The following is a 21,749-nucleotide window of genomic DNA, read 5'->3' on the forward strand; positions in this document are numbered from 1 at the left end:
TTTGAAAAAAAAAATATATATATAGGTAATTTTTTTTAAATCGTAAAAATATTTTTTTCATATAGCAGAAGGACAGTGTTCTACACATACCAATTTTCATTATTATACAAGATACAGTAATGGAGGAGAAAAATTCTGAATATTTCCAAAAATTTTACTGCTGTAAGCTGTACCTAACCCCTTAAGAGCAAATGCTGGGTAACTTTCGGCGCTGGACCGTAAAATCATTATTACCTTCACTTCACTCAAACGCTAGATAAACAAAGCAGTTGATAAAGCGTCGTAAAATAAACCAATAAAAATAATAACAAAAAATAAAACGAAGGCTGAATGATGCAGAAATTAACACTAACAAAAGAACTGATAACTTCATAAAAAGTAGAATTAGATTCTATGGTATAAGAAAGGAGGTCACAAAGAGAGAAAATGCACAAAGGTGGATTTACGAATTAAAAAATATATATACGGAAACACAAAGAAAGGAACATTAGATGAGCCACGAAACGTTGAAAAGCAATCGTTGATCTAGAAAAACGATTAAAAATCAAGGCGGAGACTGGAGGAAGAGCTTAATGAAAGAAAAAACGGTAAAGATATTCATCGACTCTAGAAATGACAGATTTCTTTAACATTTTGGTAAATAAAGTTTTTGCCTCATCTGGAAGCTCATTTCTTCTAGTTTTTTTTTTAAATAATAACTTGTATCCATTATCTCAATAATTTCATAATTATTTGGCATTTATAATATAAGCGCACTATAATTTCTATACTTTATTTACGCCATCTTTAATGTCTTTTTTCTCCTATTTCACATTTTTCGACATTTATTATCCTTCCAATGGACAAAAAGTAGACTTCCAATTGGGCAAAAGACTTCAGTGAGATACCAAATAAAAGCTTAAACATGTGGCTATGTTCTAAACGATATTTTTCAATCAATTATAATTATTTTATTCCATAAATATATAAATATATGTTTATGAATTTTTTCTAAAAGTGTTTATATAATGTCGCATATCTTTTGAATGGTTCAAGATAAATAAATAATTTTTGCATGTAACATTCTCCATAAGTAGGGAATCATTTTCGCTAAAGAAGGTTTACCCTGGGTCAATTTCTAATATTTTTTCTTTGGGCCCCTAAATTCGATTTTCAAGTTTGAATTATATGAATTGCATAGTTTACTCCCAAGAATCATGTCACCAAAGTTTAAAAGACGTTAAGAGAAAAATGTGGATTTTTGTCCTAAGAGTCGATGAATACCGTATTCTGTGAGACACCCTGTACATTCCTATAAGCCCTGATGATGTAGCAAATACCTAAGAAATAAATTAATGTCAAACAAAGCGACAACACCCTGGTTCCAGTCCTTAATGAAGGAAAATGTAAACTGAGCCAACAAGAATTTCTGAGAAAACATATCACACTTTTGTTTGCCATACTTTGCATATGAATCAACAAGCGCATAACTCTGGAGGTTCAACACGTACCCACTGGAATGCCAAGCTGTATATATGTGGCGACGATCTTGCCCAGATGTGCACACACACGGTAGCGGCGACCTGCGAAGTGGCTTAAGCTCTGGGTTATCAAAGCTGCTGAAATTTAGCATATCTTGCTATGAAATGATATCTACAGTGTATATCACAAAGGCAGAGATAATATTAATTACCTAATGGAATCCTTATCCAGTTTAATCTCAAGTTGCGATACATTTATTTTCGACACCGATGAGCTGATATCAGCAGCTGACAAAACGTTTTAATTTTGTGAATGTATGATAGCAAATACAATTTTCCAAGATTTCTTGTAGTGTACAATAAAGATTTTCAGAGGACTGATTTGGTTAATTACAGTAGATTTCTCTTAAAATATTAATAGAATCCCTACAGCGGAACTAAGTAATCTAGAATTAGACAAACAGGTCGTCAACTGACATGAAAATAACGTAAATAATTGATTACCTTCTAATTTTGTCATACTGCGAGTATAACTTACTGTATTATAATCCGCTTATGAAAACTGTGCCGATGAAGACGGTTAGCGTAAGAAGGAGATGGAAAACAAGGGAAAGAGACAAACGGTCCGTTCATTAGGAATGAAACAAGTCGCCAATCAAAGTTGTCAATTCCAATCCTAAAGAAATAACTACAAGAAAACTTATGGATAATAATACACAAAGTAACAAAAGCAATTAGGTTTATATCTTTTTGACTAAAAAATTAGAATGGAAAAAATAAAGGAAATAGCTACAATTGAAAATAAATAAATAAATAAATAAATAAATAAATAAATAAAAATAAGAATAATGATTATTAAACAAATATGTTTAACGCTTGTTTTTGGGTTATATATGTAAAATTATGCATAAAAGAAAGTAGAAAGTGTTGCAGTATGGAGAAATTCGAGGAAAGCCAGCATCTCTTAATAATGAACAAATACACTGAAAATAAAATACCGGAGAAGATTGCTAAATAAAAATTAAAGGAAGGAATTATTAAATGAAAGTAAAGTTACTGAGTTGACAAGTAAATTCAATTTTGGCAGGTATGCATTTTCTAAAATTACCGATAATAACATTTTGGACTTGGTTAGAAACTACTTAGCTATATTTTTTTATTTCTAAATTTAATAGTTTTGAAGGTACGACAAAAGAATACTATGAAATAAAATTAAGAAATGAAGACTTAGCAACGAGTGAGAGCTTATACGAACTATAAGTATTTCTGTAATGAAAGAGGTATAGATAATACTAGAATAAGAGACGATTTAGATATGCTAGCTGCACATTGCAGATTGAAACGTGAAGTACAACTTAGGAAGGTGAACAAATACTGATTGTAAGAACATACTAAATTCCAATCCTAGAACATATATTGATCTAGGCTCTACTATATAAAACAGTGCAAAAGTCTCAAAATTGATAGGCTATGTCACCAATGTAAAAATAGAGTATTTTGTCGCTGTGAGGGTTAAAAAATCGCTGAATCCCAATATTAATTATATAAATTTGATAAACTTTATCCACTAAATTAACAAAAAATACACCACATACAGCAGAAAAACCACTAAATTGGCAGCATTGTCGTGGAGGCAGAGGATACATAAATATTAATTTGTATTCCAATTTTTCCTACTATACTATTAAACGAGCAATTCTTGTGTATTCGTAAATTCCATCTTACAACGAGTATAACTTGTATTCGGATGATATGAGGCGAATCTACAGTTTTTGAGTGTGAGGTAGATTTAGCTAGGTCTTAACTTTGGAAAACATTAATTTAGGAGGTAAGTAACTATATTTAGGAAGTTCCATAGTTAGGATACATTTAAATTCAGAATACCGTTATTTTGCAACTCATGTGCAGTGTTGCTAACTTTGGTGGCTTTCAACTGAATTTGTTCGCTAAACCCAGTGTTGTTTTACAATCAGCAGAGAGGGATGAAATATTGAATTCTATAATGCGAGTATATTTATGTAGACCTGTAATTGGCAACGCTGAGTATTATCTTTGCCATCTATCCATAGAAGTAATAACTAAAGAAGCCACACTTACACCAACAAACTATCGATTATTTTCGATTAGTAGAGTCAGGTATCTTTGAACGCCAGTGTACGTACTGTATATTACGAAAAAAACTGTACAAAAATTGTGCTATATTTCTATGAAATATTGGCTCCAAGAATGATCTGATTAAACAATCCAAACTTTTATGAAAAAAAAAAGTGAGAGAAACTGGTTAATTTTTAAATAAAAGAGAGGCGCATAAGTCACGTTCTAACTGAAGAGAAACTCGACATACGCTGCATTCTATACTAAAAGCCAGGTTATGAACCGACGAAACAGGAAGTAGTTGGATTGGCGAGAGGAAAGTGCGGGTTAGAGGGGTAGCCTGTGCAGTGATGACACGTTGAGTGTGGGGGATGGAGGGGAGAACAAGAACGGAGCTTTTCATTGGACCTCGCGTGAAAATGTCGTCTGCTAACGAAAATCTGGCAACGGAATCACGGAGACAGTGTAGCCAGTTTATTTGCAGTACCACGTGCATTACGAGTCGCATTTCGTACCAGCGTCATTAGCTCGTGCTTTCTTAAAAACAGTAATTTTAATTACTAATATTGTGGATAGTGTTATCGAGAACTATATACAGTAGTTATTTTAAACATATCGGTGACAAACGCTGAACATGCTTTGAATCTCGCCCCACTATGTGGCAACAGAGCTCAGAAAGAGAGCAACAGAACGTTGCTTCCGGTTTAGTCGGTTCATAACCTGGCTTTTAGTTATGTTATCTCAGCAAGCAGGTGTATCCAAGACTTTGTCCAAGATATCAACTTGGAATGCGGCGTAATTGTTAAAACTAAAGCTTTATAAGACAACAGTCGTTCATAAATTGATTGAAACGGACCAAGTGTCTAGGATCTGGCCTAGGGACGAGGAGGGTTGCTTGTTCGAAACCTGGATACCCAGCGAACCTTAGTGTAGTCAGCCGGTGTGGGTTTGGGAATGCACCTAGCTTGAGGGTTAGCGCAATAGATCGTGACAGCAGTGCTCTGCCATAATGCCCCTCTCCCGTAAATTCCATTCCAATTCCATGTGCCTAGGATTTAATTCTACCGATAGAGACGAAATCCAACGTGCGTCTAGAAATATTTTCAAAAATGTATGTGCAATTCGGATTAATCCTTTGCAGAACAAATGTATGTTTATGCTTTTCATATCATGAATCATAACATAGCTTCGATCAACTTTTTCAAAGTTTTAACTCTGCACACAATTTTAATCACAGACGGCACGTCTACATATCTTCAAGGGATGGTTGCACGGTGGCACATCAGTGCTACAATTTAGTAGAGAAAGAAAACTGTGGTTCTTCACACGAGGAAATATTAAGCATCGAGAATGAAGTCAAGTCGTAGCAGCGACGACGTATAAAGGTACGGTCACACGTCGCTACTTTTGCTGCGCAACTTTTGTACTGCAGCTGCAAAAGTTGCGTGTCGTGTTCACACGTAAGCCAAAAGTAGCGCGCTGCACGCTACTTTTCGTGCTGCGCAACCCGAGTGCTGCAAAAGTTGCAATTGGAGGTTGCGAGTCTGTTCACACGCAAGGCGCTACTTTTGCAGCGCAGTCATACTGCAGGTTTCTAGACCCTCCATATACATTTTGTGGTTATGTTCGCATTATTATGAAACTCATGCGATAGCTTCCTTATCTATTATTTGCTTTTCTGTTCTAACTAGTATTCAGAAATTGGCATTATTTTTACTATAAAGCTATTAAAACGCCCATATACTTAAATGATAACCAACAGCATATTCATGGAATTAATGTTGGCAACCCTCCCGTTTGAAACTACGCTTACTTACAACTTACTTACTTACAAATGGCTTTTAAGGAACCCGAAGGTTCATTGCCGCCCTCACATAAGCCCGCCAGCGGTCCCTATCCTGTGCAAGATTAATCCAGTCTCTATCATCATACCCCACCTCCCTCAAATCCATTTTAATATTATCCTCCCATCTACGTCTCGGCCTCCCTAAAGGTCTTTTTCCCTCCGGTCTCCCAACTAACACTCTATATGCATTTCTGGATTCGCCCATACGTGCTACATGCCCTGCCCATCTCAAACGTCTAGATTTAATGTTCCTAATTGTTTGAAACTACGCTATGGATAATTAAAAACATGAATTATATCGTCAGCAAATATACTCAGATTGTGTTGTACATTTAGTAATTGTTACAAATAATTTATTTTCATCACATCTAACATTAAAATATATCCCAACAATAAAAGTATCATTGGTATATTTGGGTGGCAACACTGATCGCAACCGTAGCAAAAGTTTCAACAAAACCGATATCAAAAATGCTGCGGCTGCAACCCTGAGAACCCTGTTCACACGTCGCTACTTCTAAGCTGCGCGCAGCATGAAAAAGTAGCGGGCAGCAGGTTCGGCAGCGCTACTTTTCGGGTTGCAGCGTGGTTCACACGTCGCAGTACGAGGGTTGCGCAGTTTTTTGTACTGCAGCGCTGCAAAACTAGCGACGTGTGACCGTACCTTTATATCTGTATGTCACGAAACGACATATTCCCTACGATGTCTTTATGGCCTAGCGGTAGAGCTCTTTCTTCTCGTTGAAGACCGGACTTTGAATCTCTCCATGTAAAACGCACGCATGTAAACACAGCGCACACGATTATTCCCGAGTTATTCCGAGGTGGTCTTTGAACAGCGACCAATTTCCGTGTCAAAGGGTGTACAAGTCGGGAGATTTTATTTCCGAAATCTTACGCGCTGAATCACCGTTAAGTGGGCTGTTCAGTTGCCCGTGTCTCTTTTCGAACGGTGTGAGACAAAGCGAAACCTGTTTTCAGGCGTACAACCTGTAAGTCTAGCCTGTATTCGAAAATAATTAAGACTAACTTGTAAAGATTTGAAGTTACTGAAAACCAAATTTTATTTTTAATCGAATATTTAATGATTACGTGGTTATGTATCATCGTCAGGATTAGTAATAGCTAAATGCATTTGGCAAGATGAGTCCAAGGATACCTCAAGGGATTACGTGATATTCGTCTTACATTTTAGTAAAGCTACGTAAAAGTCCAATCAGATAATGAGCCCAAGCGGGAATGGAACCCACGCCCAACCAAAAATTCCGATCACAAGTCACATTAGATTAATTTCTGATGTCAACGACTTGAATATTCCACCTGTGAAACTGAATAAAACAATCATCCCGTTTAGCCCTACCGTAAAAAATCTCGGAGTGCATTTAGAATCTAATCTCAATAAATTGGGATACGCATATTAAATACACATGTAAGAAGGCATTCTCTATTCTCTATTCACTAAAAAGATTGTATCATTATCCATCTAAATTAAAACAGACGCTGGTACAGACACTCATTCCACCTCACTTCGATTATTGCGACGTTTTGTTCGGTGATCTCAGGATTGATTCCGCTCAGAAACTACAGCGTGTTCATAACGCGTGCGTCCGCTTCATTTGTAATGTTCGATACTATGATCATAATATCTCACCTTCTTTCGAGAAGTTATCATGGTTTAGGTTACATGAGAGGAGAAATCTGCACTCACTTTCTCTCTTATATCGAATTATGCACACTTCATCCCCCTATTATTTATTCGCTCGTTTTCATACTCTCTCTCGCTATCATAATATTAATACTCGATCACAACGCGATAACACGCTAGAAATTCCACTTCACACATCATCTCTGTATTCCTCATCTTTCACTGTAGCTACCTCTCGTCACCTGGAACTCTCTGCCGCCTGAAGTCAAGGGCTGCCGAACATTGAAATCTTTCAAATCCAAGTTAGAAAATTATCTTATGACGAGTTGCCAAACTAACTTACTATTATGACAAGTGTTGTATTGCATGTTTCCACGTATTCACATTTTTTATGTTCTAGTGATATTTAACTTATTTTATACTTTTGTTTTCATATTTTCCGATAATGGTATATCTCTAATGTGATAAGTTGAGCTATATATAATCATAATTTTCCTTACTGTGTGTACTTAAAAATATTGTATTCATTGTATGCTTTGTACTGCACTATTTTATTACTATTACTATCAGTATTATTATTATTATCATTATTATTATTACTATTATTATTACTATTCTTATTTTTTATACTTTGTATGTCTCATTTATTTTGACCTGGTGTTCACATTTTATTATGCTTTTTCCTTTCTTTCTGTATGTTATATATTATATCTGATTTCTACTTACTTGTTGTTTACATTTTATTATTATTATCTTATTCAGGTTTGTGTGTAAAATTGTAGTGTACTTTGTAAATTTGTAGTGTTTTTTGTAACGCAGTTTTACTCCTGGTTGAGTGTTAGAGAAGGCCGTATGGCCTTAAGGTATGTATTAACGTTTTGGAGGAAAATCTACATTTTTTAACCAACCTTTTTAAGATATTTATCAGACAACATATGAAAGTAGACTAACATAACCATATATCAGAAACTTCAATTTCACTTTATGATTCCTTAAAAAAATGATTAATTAAAAATTATTCTATTTCTTCAAAATGTCATATATTTTCTAAAAATTACTCAATTTTGAAATTTCTTTCACTGAGTTATTGCTGTTTATGCGTACAATGCTCTGTACTAGGATTTTGCAGCTAACATTATTACAAAGAAAATTTTAGTCATAAAAACACCATTTCAAACGTTAATACATACCTTAACTCTGCCAGGTTAAATAAATCATTATTATTATTATTATTATTATTATTATTATTATTATTATTATTATTATTATTATTATTATTTGTTACCCTGAGACTACGTTGGTGACTCCAAATTGTATAATTCACCAAATCGTCATGCTCAATCATACACAGAGATAAACAGATGAATAAAGCGAATTTTCTAGACGTAGAATTAATAATGTTTGTGCAGTTGTGTGCCACACATAAGACGACACTACAAATTCTATTTTCTTAAGAGAAAATAAAAATAGGAACACGCACGCCTTGCTAGCCATGAATTAGATGCTGCTCCAGGTATGCCTTGCAACACCGCACTGGCAACTGTTCATCCTCTGACCTTGCCCATTAACTCTGTTGTCCTTTCTAAATTTGGAACCAAAAGAATTGAGACAATAACTTGTCTGTGAATTAATTTCCACTGTATAAACTTCTTTATGTAATCATATGGAATTCAAACTATTAAACAGGTTATGTTTCAACCTGCAGCACATTTGCTCGAAATCAATTGTTTGAATATTTGAAAATTTGAATGACTAATAGAGTTGCAAATCACGGAGATTATAAAATTAAGATTCGTCTCATGAACTTTCCGTCTTTTCAGTATGGATCATCAATTTTCGATAACCACAAGCTACTAATGAGAATAGCAATAACGCGATAAGAACAAATCCTCAGCCATTACAGAGTCCTGAGGTGAGCCCTATCTTTTGACTAACTTATCATTTAAATTATCCACATATTTAAAATGTCTTCAGTGTTTCATTATCGCCCATCTTAAACTCATAGATTATTCTGAATCGATTTATAATCATAAAGATTATGATTCTAAATAAATGATTATTAATACTAATATAATTATTATGATAAGCCACCGGCGTAGCTCAGTTGGTGGAGGAGCTTTATTTTTTTCTATCACCATCAGTGATGAATTCAGGATACGGCCTGGTGGGGGGGGGGGGAAATTCAAACTTTTTAAACTAAAAAATATAATACTGTATTACATTTCAATTTGTTGTGACTTTTCAGATTGTTGTCTCCTTGATGGTTGATGGTTTACCGGCCCGATCTCGACTGATTGAAATTTAAACCTTCTGAATTTTCATTCTTGATTATTACAGTTTTTTAAATAGCTACAGCATTTATACAGCAAATATAAATTTATGGACTAGTAATTCCATGTCTGTTACATTCATCTAGTGCTGTTAGTGGTTAGTCAATGAATAACTGGTTTGACAAGAAATAAAGTATAAAAAACGATGGGAAACTAAATATGATTGGTTGTATTTCGATCGTACTCGGGATGGTGTATTTTGAAAATTGTATGTAATGCATTTAAAAATTACATCGAAGCTCTTTAAAAAAACAGGTGGGGTATTCATATCAGTGCCTTTGAAAATTTTTAGAAAATTTGTTGAAGACGTATTCGTCTAACTTAATCGGTGAGTAATTACTACTTGTAGGCCTACTAAATTTAGGTGGTTTTTGTAGGCCTACTTAACACCGGATTTATGGGAAAATTTTACACTGAACGAACATTTTTAATATATTATTTAATATATGATATGCGTAAATCACGAAGTGATTTAAGACGGCGCTTATTCCGTCGGATCCCGGCCAACTAGTCACTCATAACGAGTGCACCTCAGCACATGTGTGGACTTCGGTCCTAAGTTCATAGACATCTATGACGTAGTGCAGAGGGCGGCCACTAGAGGGAACCCAAGAGTTGGAACTCAATCAGAGACAATTCTGTTCGACCCCGGGGTTGTATCCGGTGTGGCTTAGTGGATAAAGCATCAGCACGTAGAGCTGAAAACTCGGGTTCAAGTCCCGGCGCCGGAGAGAGTTTTTCTCCGTTCCATTACTCTTTCATCGAACATTTTTAAGTTAATGCCTATATTAAAATTTAGTAATATTTATAGAATTTGTTTATGAACAAATTAAAACTCTATTTCTTTAATTATTGATCCCATTTTTCTATGTTCTCCTTTACATAGACTGCCTCTGTTGTTACGCAATATCTGAATTATTGTTTCATTTGCTGTCGGTTCCACCTCTTCCGGAATACTATAAATTCCCCCTCTCCCGATGGAAAAGATCTGAATTAACGCTAATCACCATGACAACGAGTTTGTTTGCGTCTGACTGTTCTGGTGGTCGTGTTATCAGTAGGCACTTTCCTGTAACTTGGCCTGCAAGATCGCCAGACATTAACTCAGCAGATAGCTGAGGGGCTGTCTGAAGGAAAGAGTATTGAGCAAAGCTACGATAATTGATGAGTTGATGAATTCTATCACACACTGTGGCAGACATTCCAGGACAGGAACTGAGAGCTGCTGTATACAGCAATGAAGAGAGGCTGTTACTTGTACAAGAACAAAATGGTGGACACATATCTACGATGAATTTGTGGCAAAGCGTAGTAATGCAAAAAATCCTATTCCTTGTGTAATATGTCATAATTTTGAAGATTGTGTAGAAAATGAAGAAACTGCGATAAATTAAAATTACCTTTTTTTTAAAAAAAACCTTTACTTCACTAACGTGCGTCAGTAATCGTGCGATAGTAACTAAGGTTTCGTATGTACTAACTCTAATAACTCACTAGGTCTATTACTTGAAAGGAAGACAATAATTTTAGTGCTATTATTATTATTATTATTATTATTATTATTATTATTATTATCGTAAACCTATGAAATAAATAATAATAATAATAATAATAATAATAGTAATAATAATACTAATAATAATAATTACTTACTTACTGGCTTTTAAGGAAGCCGGAGGTTCATTGCCACCGTCACATAAGACGGCCATTGGTCCCTATCCTGAGCAAGATTAATCCAGTCTCTACCATCATACCCCACCTCCCTCAAATCAATTTTAATATTATCTTCCCATCTACGTCTCGGCCTCCCCAAAGGTCTTTTTCCCTCCGGCCTCCCAACTAACACTCTATATGCATTTCTGGATTCGCCCATACGTGCTGCATGCCCTGCCCATTTCAAACGTCTGGATTTAATGTTCCTAATTATGTCAGGTTAAGAATACAATGCGTGCAGCAATAATAATAATTACACTTTAAATAATACATGCTACGTAAGACTTCCAAAATGTGACAAGGATTAATTAATTCATTCATTCATTCATAGTGTTCTACCCAAGGACAGGTCTTTCACTGCAAACCCAACATTCTCCAATATTTCCTATTTTCTGCCTTCCTCTGAGTCTCCGCATACGATCCATATATCTTGATGTTGTCTATATCTCATATCTTCTTCTGCCCAAAACTTTTCTTCCGTTCATCATTCCTTCCAGTGCATCCTTCAGTTTCTTAGCCAGTGACCCAGCCAATATTGCTTTTTCTCTTCCTGATCAGTTTCAGCATTATTCTTTCTTCACCCACTCTTTCTAGCACAGCTTCATTTCTTATTCTGTTTGTTCTTTCCACACGCTCTATTCTTCTCCATATCCACAAACTAAAGATGTAGGCTACTTATTACTGGTTGAAAGAGTTATATTAAAGATTATAAGTGGAGTGTCTGTTGTCCGATAACATGGTGCATAGACCATTTGTAATTCTCTGCTCTTTGCATTGTAAGAGAGACAAATGACTGTGGAATAAGAGCCAAGGAAACATTTTAAGCAGGGGAGTCGCTTGGCAATTAATTATTATCACAACCACAACCACACTTATACTTGCCTGCATAGCACGTGGCTGGCAGTGGCGTAACCTCACGTACAATTATTTATGAATCTGCACTCTGTCCGACCTTCCACGTCACAGCTCCCCGACTGAAGGAGGAGAAGCTGAACACTTCGCAGAAAGATGGAATCATCGTATGTTAAATGTGCTTAGTAATATTTAGATACAATATGTACTATTTTGAATGAGGGGAAAAGCAATGGTGGATGATTCATAAGAGGTGTAGCTTGTAGTTTTTCTACTGCTGGTGAAGAAATTACGTCACGTTTCAAATGTCGGTACTACCTTCGTCTTCATGTGAACAAAAATGAAGGTTTCTTGATACATATAGAGTAATCATCAGGGTAGACAAGGAGATGAAGCAACCTGTTTGATATATTACCACAGTCTACTATATACAGTCACGAAGCTTGAGTTTTGAGGGTGCTAGAAACAATAGTCTGTGACGGTACTATTTTGCATTGCCTGTAATGAGGCGATATTAGCGATCCTAGTGGTGAGCAACTATCTAATGTTTGCATATTTACTACGTATTGAACTTCGCGACTGTATATACTAGATTGTGATATTACCAACAGCTGATTCCCAGGATTGGATGTCCAAGTGCAGTGTGAGGTGAATATACTCGTACACGGTATCCTATAACCTTTAGGGGACTCAAATATGTTTGTGTTTACTAAGGGTTAACCAAAGCCTACTGTTTGGAGCAGCTAGCAATTATACAGAGTGTTACAGAAATTCGTATTAACACAAAGTTTTGTTCTTTAAAACGGACACACTATATTTCATTCTATAAATTTGTTGCACTCTTCATCCTGACTCAAATGGTATAAGCATAAAGTACCCTAGCCAGAGCTTTAACAATTTTATGATGGGTCACCAGTAAGGTAAAAATTTCACTATTCAGCATGGTCTAACTACGTAAGTGCAATTAAAAATTAAGATATTTTTGCACTCCTCACAGACAAACAGAAGAGTGCTTTATTAAGCCCTGGCCATAATTTTGTAATCTGGTCATTAATAAAACAAAAACAAAGATCATGTGTATGTTTTTAGCTATTTCATATGAATTTTTAAATATGTATTATGGAAGAGCAGAAGCAATTTGATGAGCACTTTTATTTGATTTAAAGTCTCCATTATGGAGATTTTCTCCTCAAACCCGGCTGGGATCGATGGATTTTGTTATGACTAAAAAAATTAGGAGTGCAAGTCCTCCAGGAGGGACTTTAAGCCCTGTGTCCCATGTCGGAGTTTTTCGGCACGTTAAAGACCTCCAAACCTAAATTAGAGTCTCTGAACCTAATTTCTCCTCTCTCACGTCCTCGTAATACTTTAGTGCATGCTAGATGGCGTTCGAGGCGACGAGCTTACCACTTGTCCCTCTACTCCCTGTCGGCAAATAAGTGAAACTAAATTCCTTGTAGGTATTGAAACCTCCTCTAAGATTGTACCTATGGGTTGAATAAATTGATCAATTATGAAGATTTCCAGAACTAAGATTTATTTCTAAATCACTGATACCAGCTGGATCAGGTTTTGCACTCGATTGTGCGTTGATTGTTGGCTGTGTAGGAACATTCACTAAGTCGCTTAAGTATTGTGACTGAACTGTAGAAAAGAAGTGAGAAAATGAATTTTTAGTTGCCCAGCATTTTCACACTCATTTCAGCCTATTCTTTTTCGGTTTTGACTCAATTTTGAACTATTCATTTGCACGCTTTCTTTCATCATACTCTCGTTCTTTCAGCTCCTAATCTCGGCATATTTTCTAACAAAGAGCTTCTCAACTACGTAATTTCACTCACGTTTTCAACTTTATAACGTAAGAACACTACACAAAAGACGCACTGCCCGACGGCAGCTCCACGCCCACTAATTTATGCATTAAGGGGTTAGGTACAGCTTACAGCAGTAAAATTATTGGAAATATCCAACATTTTTTCCTCCATTACTGTATCTTGTACAATAATTAAAATTGGTATGTGTAAAACACTGTCCTACTGCTATATGAAAAAATATTTTTACGATTAAAAAATTTTTTCTTTTTTTCAAAATTTTCATAATGGTAGTAGTTCACTGTGAAGTGATGAAGCGTTTCCCTCATAACTCATAAACTTGTTAAATTTTTCATGTTCTCTCTCTTTTATTTTATTGCTGAAACTCATGTTTACAATACAACTACAATCCTTAATAAATATTTTTTTTTTATTTTGTGTTAGAAGAAAATACTGATATTTGACCATTTTTTAAATGAATTTATTTTTTATCAGACAATCTATCAAAGGTAGAGAAGTGATCTTGCATCATATTGTAGATATGACATGCATAAATACACATAAAAAATGTAATCACAGAATGTTGGATAGTTTTTTAGTTATGTGGGAAACGCTTCATCACTGCACAGTGAACTGAATTTTGAAAAAAAAAAAAATATATATATATATATATATATATAATTTTTTTTAAATCGTAAAAATATTTTTTTCATATTGCAGAAGAACAGTGTGTTACACATACTAATTTTCATTATTGTACAAGATGCAGTAATGGAGGAAAGAAATGTTGAATATTTCCAAAATTTTACTGCTTTAAGCTGTACCTAACCTCTTAATTTATGTAAATTGGTGAAACCTTGCAAACATAAACAACTTTATTTACGCGACAGTATAGCAACGTACACAATCCCGTAACAACAACATGCAAAGGCGTCTTAAAATCTCCGTCACAGAATTTTGTTTCACAGCTTTTAACTCGTACCCTGAATAAAAAAGTTTTACTTCAATAAAATGTTCGAAATAAGATCTAAATATTAGAGCGTAATAGTTTTGTAGAGTACATGGGATATGAGGAAATATAATGAGATTGAAATATGACGCAGAAGAGATAGGAGGATAAGGAGGAGGAAGAAGAATAAAAGTTACAAAAGAAGATATGTTAATAGGATAGAGAAAAGGAAAGCAGAAGAACAATAGGAAGAAGAGGAGGAGAAGAAATTGGAGGAGGAAGGAGACAGAAGAAAGGTAAAGACATTCATCGTCGTCAACAGAACTATCTTCATCACCCAGTATCCGCTTAAAGTACACTAGACTTCCACTGATCTCTAATGGAATGAAACTCTTTTATACAACACTTGACATAGCTATTTGTAAATTGTTCAGAAATAAGTTGGAATTTTCAAATTGTCTGTATTATCCAACTAGGAAAAAACTTTAGGGGAGAGTCGGGTAGTATCGGACATCGGGTAATATCGGACAGTGAGTTTCTTTCATCTACCACAAGATGATAGTACCTGATTGACATGGTTACGTTTCTGTGATGTCGCATAGAGAAACGTAACCATGTCATTCAGGTACTACCATATGGTGGTAGATGAAAGAAACGCACTGTCCAATATTACCCGATGTCCGATACTACCCGACTCTCCCCTATGTACTTAAACTTCGAAACTCCCGTTTTCTCTGAACGTTCAACAATTCTACTCACGACCACAGACAATGAATTTGGCAATGAAACAAAAATTCTAGCAGAAAAATGTGCTACAATTGCTCTGTTCATAAAAAAATATTCTTCCGATTTTTTCGGAATCGTAACTCAATTCAGTAAAACAACATCTGCTAATGATTAATCTGCGGTTGGACTAATATTATTAAAAACATTGTTGTTCTAAATGGTGATTAAGTGACTTCCTTTTTTTTCTAGCTTTCCAAAGAGCGCATTGCAAGCTTATTTAGGGTTTCTATGAGCCTACTGCATTAGTTTTCAATTTAAGGCTATGGAACGGTGAAAATAAGGAAAACACCATTAGAAAATGGAAATTTTGTTTTTAACTCTAAAAAATGAAGTAATGTTTCAGTTTTCTAAATCTGTGCTTATTTTGGTCCTATGACAATTTGAAGCCCCTTAGGACGACTTTAAAGGGACCAGCGCATGCGTGGAGCTGCATCCCTTTAAACTGACACTCATCTGTCATTCTGATACATATTGTTCTTCATTCTAACTAATTTTACTTTTCATTCAGTTCATATTTCGCGATGTTATGTAGCAGAAAAATGTGTGTGATAGGCCTGTATATGGAGGAAGGATATCGATAGTATATATTATATGCAAGCTATATTTCGATACTAGTTTCTTCGATTTTCAAAATTTCAACATATTATAACATTCCAAATGCTGTAATGATACAAACAAAACTATCTGATAAATTCTTAACAGTAAATGGGGTGAGGCAAGGAGACTCCTTATCTACAATTCTGTTTAATATTGGCCTTGAAAAAGTCATTAGGAACATTGATATAAATTTTAATGGTACCATATTTAATAGGACCAGACAGTGCATGGCCTATGCGGATGATATTGTGGTCATGAGTAGATCTCTTGGAGTGCTAAATGAAATAGTAACCCAAATTCAAACAGAAGCAGAGCACATGGGGTTAAAAATTAATAAAGAGAAAACTAAATATATGAGAAACATAAGACCAAGTGGCATTAGTAATAAAGATATTATAATAAATGGACAGAAATATGAGGAAGTAGATTCTTTTAAATATCTAGGAGTTCTAATTACCCAAGAAAACACTGCAGATGCGGATATGAGGCAAAAAATTGCTGGGGGAAATAGATGCCTGAGAGCCCTTAACAAAACTTTGAGAGCAAGATGCATAAGTAAAAAAGCAAAACTTACATTATATAAAACAGTCGTAAGACCAATTGTGCTTCATGGCAGTGAAACTTGGACTCTGTCGAAGAAAATGGAACAACAACTGATGACATGGGAAAGGAAAATTCTAAGGAAAATCTATGGTCCTAAATATGAGAATGGGCACTGGAGGATTAGATATAATACAGAACTGAAAACTCAATATAAATCTCCAGATATTGTTGCTGAAATGAAAGCCCGTAGGTTGGAATGGTTAGGACATGTAATTAGGATGAATGATCAGAGAATACCAAAAAAGATTCTAAACACAAAACCAGAAGGCAGGCGCAATATTGGCAGACAGAAACTAAGATAGTTGGATGGAGTGGAGGAAGATTTAAGGACTCTAGGCATGAGAAGATGGAGGCAGAAGGCTCTGGTTGGACAGGAATGGACCAAGATCCTAAGGGAGGCCAAGGCTAGACTACAAGGGCCGTAGTGCCAAAGAAGAAGAAGAAGAAATGCTGTAATGAATGCAGTTTTTCTCCAGTCTCAGTGAAATTTTGAACAGAAATTCACAAAAGCATGTGGAGTAAACTGAATACATGTGTTTTCTTCTGCTACTGAAAGTATTCAAATCAGCATATGTTGAGAATGTGGTAAGTTAAAAAAAAATAAAATTAAAATTAACAACTAAACGGGTAAATATTTTTTTCTTAAAAACAATTTGAAAAATATGAAAAGTATGGGTCATATTTTACATACATTTATTAGGAATAAATTAAATATAAATTTAAAGAATATTTATTAAATTTTGAAAATTGGGACAATTATAATTCATTATTAAAAAACAACAAAAATTAATTATAAGTAAACTATTCGGAATATCAAAGTGAAAATTTGTGTATTGTATGTCCACACTGTAAGAAATATATGGTAAAAGTTTCAGATTAATTCGTCGCCTGAATGCAAGAACTAGGTAACTTTATTTTTAATATTTTGTGACATCGCCTATTTACTTATTTATTGCACTAAGGAATATGTCTCGTTTTCTTTTACCTATTTGTTATATTGGAAAATAGATGTCGCTGGTACCGTTCGATCAGTTACCTAGATCCTGGATTACATTTTGTGCGAATTTTGCTATGCTATAAAAGAGGTAACTAAAAAATGCAAATTTCGAGTTACCTAGTTCTTGCATTCAGGCGACGAATTGGTGTAAAAATGTAGAAATCAGATGTTTCATAGATCCATAGCCTTAATGTATAACAATGATAAGAATAGAAAACAGGAAGGAAAATAAAGTATGCGATCTTGCGAAGACTTAACATGGGCTTCGGAAATCGTAAGCTCTGAATCTACTGGCTATTCGTCTCACTTTCGATGAACACAGTTTCGCTGAAGGGACGTGGGAAATTCTAAAGGGGAAAAGCCGAGAAGACAATGTATAGCTAAGCACGATTGCACTGTCTAAAGCAGTTGCAGGCAGGAACCTCGCCCACACCCGCTTGCGGGCGAACAGCGCGGGATTCGTATCCAATAGCCACGGTGTTTTAATCCTGAGTTGATCAATCGGAATTCGAACCACAACTCTTACGAACGAGAGTAATGTACCAAGGACAAAGTGTCATGTGCCAGAGAATGTGTACACTTTAAATTTAGAAAAGGATCGAAATTCACTCGTAAAATTACGGGCGGTTAACATGTCCACGATTCATTTGTTTCGAGACTAATGTCGATATTATTTCTCTTAATGTCTTAGGAAAACCACAAAAACCCACAATTACTTTCCTGCTTGTTACGTATTAGTAATATACGTTACAAGAGCGGTATGTTGACGTTTTCATGGTCGAAGAAAAGATTGAAAAAGCGAAACGTAGTTGAACAAACATACCGCTCGTGTATCGTACATTATTTTGTGCGAAGATCGTTTATTACATACCTGAAAGACGAATTTCTAATTAGTTGCAATGAAATCTCCATGTTGGTTTCTGTTTAATGACGCCAACTTCGGAACACCAAAATATCTTTCTTCAACATTGTTGCTGTAAAATGTTTTCTGTGTTTACTATGCTCCAGCAGGCCGTGATATACGTCTGTCTCCCCCCCCCCCAGTCTATAAATGCGAACTTAAAACAAACGGTAAGTTACGTAATGATTTATTTTTCATTTTAATATTTTAACAATATTATTTATATAACATATTGCAGTAATAACATCGGCATCTGCAATCTCGTTGATTTTTTCACGGCTTCCTTAATGTTACTTGTATCAGGAATGCAATAAGTTTAGTGGAGTAGTAGACTTTACTTAATTGTTGCAAATATTTAAAAACAATAATTAACATTGCAACTTAGGTGAAATTGCAGTGGTAAGTTTCCAATTTATAATTATTACTATGTTAAACGTCTCTAAAAATAATATGTTAAAAGCCTAAAGCAGTAAAATGAATGTCGCGCTTAAGCGGTAAGAAGAGGGAAATTGTTATGTGTGTTACGTTGGGAATACTGAATGTGGTATTTCACACCGCGTATTGGTTCTGTGCGGAAAACAAGCAAATACGCACGATCTCGCACAAAATATTTTGTTTCATACTATGTCACATTCACTTATTTCTTATTAAAATAAATGATGCAATTAATTTAAAAAAAGTAGAAATAAAAGAATATAAAAAACAAATGACTGAAACTGTGGTTGGTGTTAATTATCAAGAAGGCTGTGAGTTTGTTTTGGAGACAACTTAAATTATTTATTAAAACTCGCTTTCTATCAATCTACCTACCAAAACCGTATTTGCAAGGCATACCAAAAGCCTGAGCACACCATACCTAATCGTCACTGATTCTCGACCTTGAAAACTCGCTTTCTAACTACTTACCTATCAAAACGCGTAGAGTATAGACTATGCAAGGTATACCTGAATAAACCAAACCTAAACTGTTACTGATCGCTTACTTTTTTTTTCCAGATATTGGCAGCACTGCAGCACCCATTTCAAAAGCCCTCTACTGAACATTATTCTCAACTAAAATTGACAATATGCAACGGACAGATGCGAATTATTGAGTGGATTTTTGTAGTCTACATGTAGTTTATTAAACTTGATTTATTTACTTAATATATGCCTTGTGTAGGCTACATTTGTGACGTTATTCTACTTATCAGTTTAATACGAGTTAAAAAACTAATGAAAATAAAATACCAGTAATATTATGTTGTGTGTAGCGAGATCGAAGATTCAATGCTTAGAGTTTTGTTTTGTGGATTGTTTTACACGTGATATTAAATAAAAGTTGGTAATACTACGGAGGAACTAGACCAAAGGAGGCGCCAATTATTTTTCTTTAACAATAATTGCGTACTACGAATATTACCATTTGTGTAGAGTACTAATACTAAGCACGTGGTTTTACTTTCCGGCACCAATATTTTCACAGAATAACCTAGATTTATTCACCTGCTGTGCGTGGTAATGAATGGCTGTAATACCGCCGTTTTGTCCAAATCAGACGTTACGAGCGAACGAATCACAATTGAAATGTAAAACCAAGTAAAACACGATTGTTAATTATGTCGAAATACGACTTCTTTCAACAATAACCTCTATCTCCACTGGCACTATAAATGATTTTTTCCTGGGGCGATCCAGACTCCCAACACCCACTGTCCAGAAATTTGCACTTGAACCTCTGGAGCAAAGTTAACTACCTAAATAAAATTACACGTCTCATCAGCACGTGTTATTACGGCCCCGAGACAGCCATTCATTGCTATAGTACGTACAACAGATGAATCATTCTAGGTTATTCTGTGTACCGGAAAGTAAAACCATGTGCTTCGTACTCTACGGTGAAACTAGCGCTGAGTTACTTCTGGTGATTTCGGAAATGAAAATTCGCCATTACACTACCTTATAACTGACAACATCATAAAACAAAAAAATCACCAGCCTTTGCCCAGCGTATATGCAAGGCATAACAAAAGCCTAAACTCATCTAACCTAACCTGTCACAGATTCGTATTTTCAAGGCATAACAAAAGCCTAACCTAACCTGTCACAAATTCGTATATGCAAGATATAGCGTGAGCGTACACTAGAGTGAAACTTTCGTAATTTCACCAAAGTTATGTTGGTATGACTGAGAAGAGAGCTCTAACCACTTCAAGGAGTATATTAGCGAATTAGGAGGAAATAACTCTGCGCTAGTATACTATTTGTAGTACTCGAAATTGTTAAAGAAAAAATGGTGCCGCCTTTGATCTAGTTCTTGTGTAGAATTACTTAAGAGTATATTGGAAACAGGTGACTGATTTGTTTTTGTTACTATTTTTGGAATTAGAATTTGAAGGCGAGACAGACTTAGAAATGAAAATATAAGAAACCAGTTACAAATTTATAACATAAATGAACAGATAGTAAATTATAGATCAGGTGGCCCGGGTTCAAATCCCGGTCGGGGCAAGTTATCTGGTTGAGGTTTTTTTCGGGGTTTTCCCTCAACCCAATACGAGCAAATGCTGGGTAACTTTCGGTGTTGTACCCCGAACTCATTTCACCGGCATTATCACCTTCATATCATTCAGACGCTAAATAACCTAGATGTTGATACAGCGTCGTAAAATAACCCAATAAAAAAATTATAGACAGAAATGGCTGATACACGTAGATAGAATTGGAGAAGATAGATATCCCAAACAAATTATGCATTATATACCTAAAGGGAGGAGAAACATCGGTGGACCTAAGGAAAGATGAAGAAATCAATGAGTGCAATTAATTTGGAGCCGCAACAAGCCTTAAAAGGCTTAAAGCTTGGAGAAGAAGAAGAAGAAGAAGAAGAAGAAGAAGAAGAAGAAGAAGAAGAAGAAGAAGAAGAAGGCTTTGGAAATTATAGTCTGGTAAAGTAAAATAGTATCGTAATGCTCTATTTTAATCAACGTAAACTAGTCAAATGGGACATAGTATGAAATAACACTGATTTTGATAGAGTGAAAAACCATAAACATTGAAGTGCGTAAAATATGTTGTTTGCAATGATGCGAGTAATAATATGAATGTGACACCGCCCATAAGGAATATGGGTCCCCCCCCCCCAATTCCACAAATATTTGCCAGGATCCTCCCCACTCGCCAATA

General features: G+C 35.2%; 1 protein-coding gene across 3 annotated transcripts in view; it reads right to left on the bottom strand.

Annotated features, from left to right (window-relative positions):
- The window catches only part of LOC138697662 (myosin light chain kinase, smooth muscle-like), a 192,331-nt gene that overhangs the window by 169,474 nt on the left and 1,108 nt on the right, over nt 1-21,749 (bottom strand). Inside the window, exon 1 of one of the 3 annotated variants that reach the window (XM_069823103.1) lies at nt 1,491-1,620. The exons of the other annotated variants lie outside the window; for them this stretch is intronic. The gene's annotated coding sequence lies outside the window, so the exon portion shown is untranslated. Of the gene's footprint in view, nt 1-1,490; nt 1,621-21,749 lie in introns of those variants that run through there. 3 annotated transcript variants of the gene reach the window in all.

The sequence above is a fragment of the Periplaneta americana genome, chromosome 4, assembly GCF_040183065.1.
Source record: "Periplaneta americana isolate PAMFEO1 chromosome 4, P.americana_PAMFEO1_priV1, whole genome shotgun sequence".
Lineage (NCBI taxonomy): Eukaryota > Metazoa > Arthropoda > Insecta > Blattodea > Blattidae > Periplaneta > Periplaneta americana.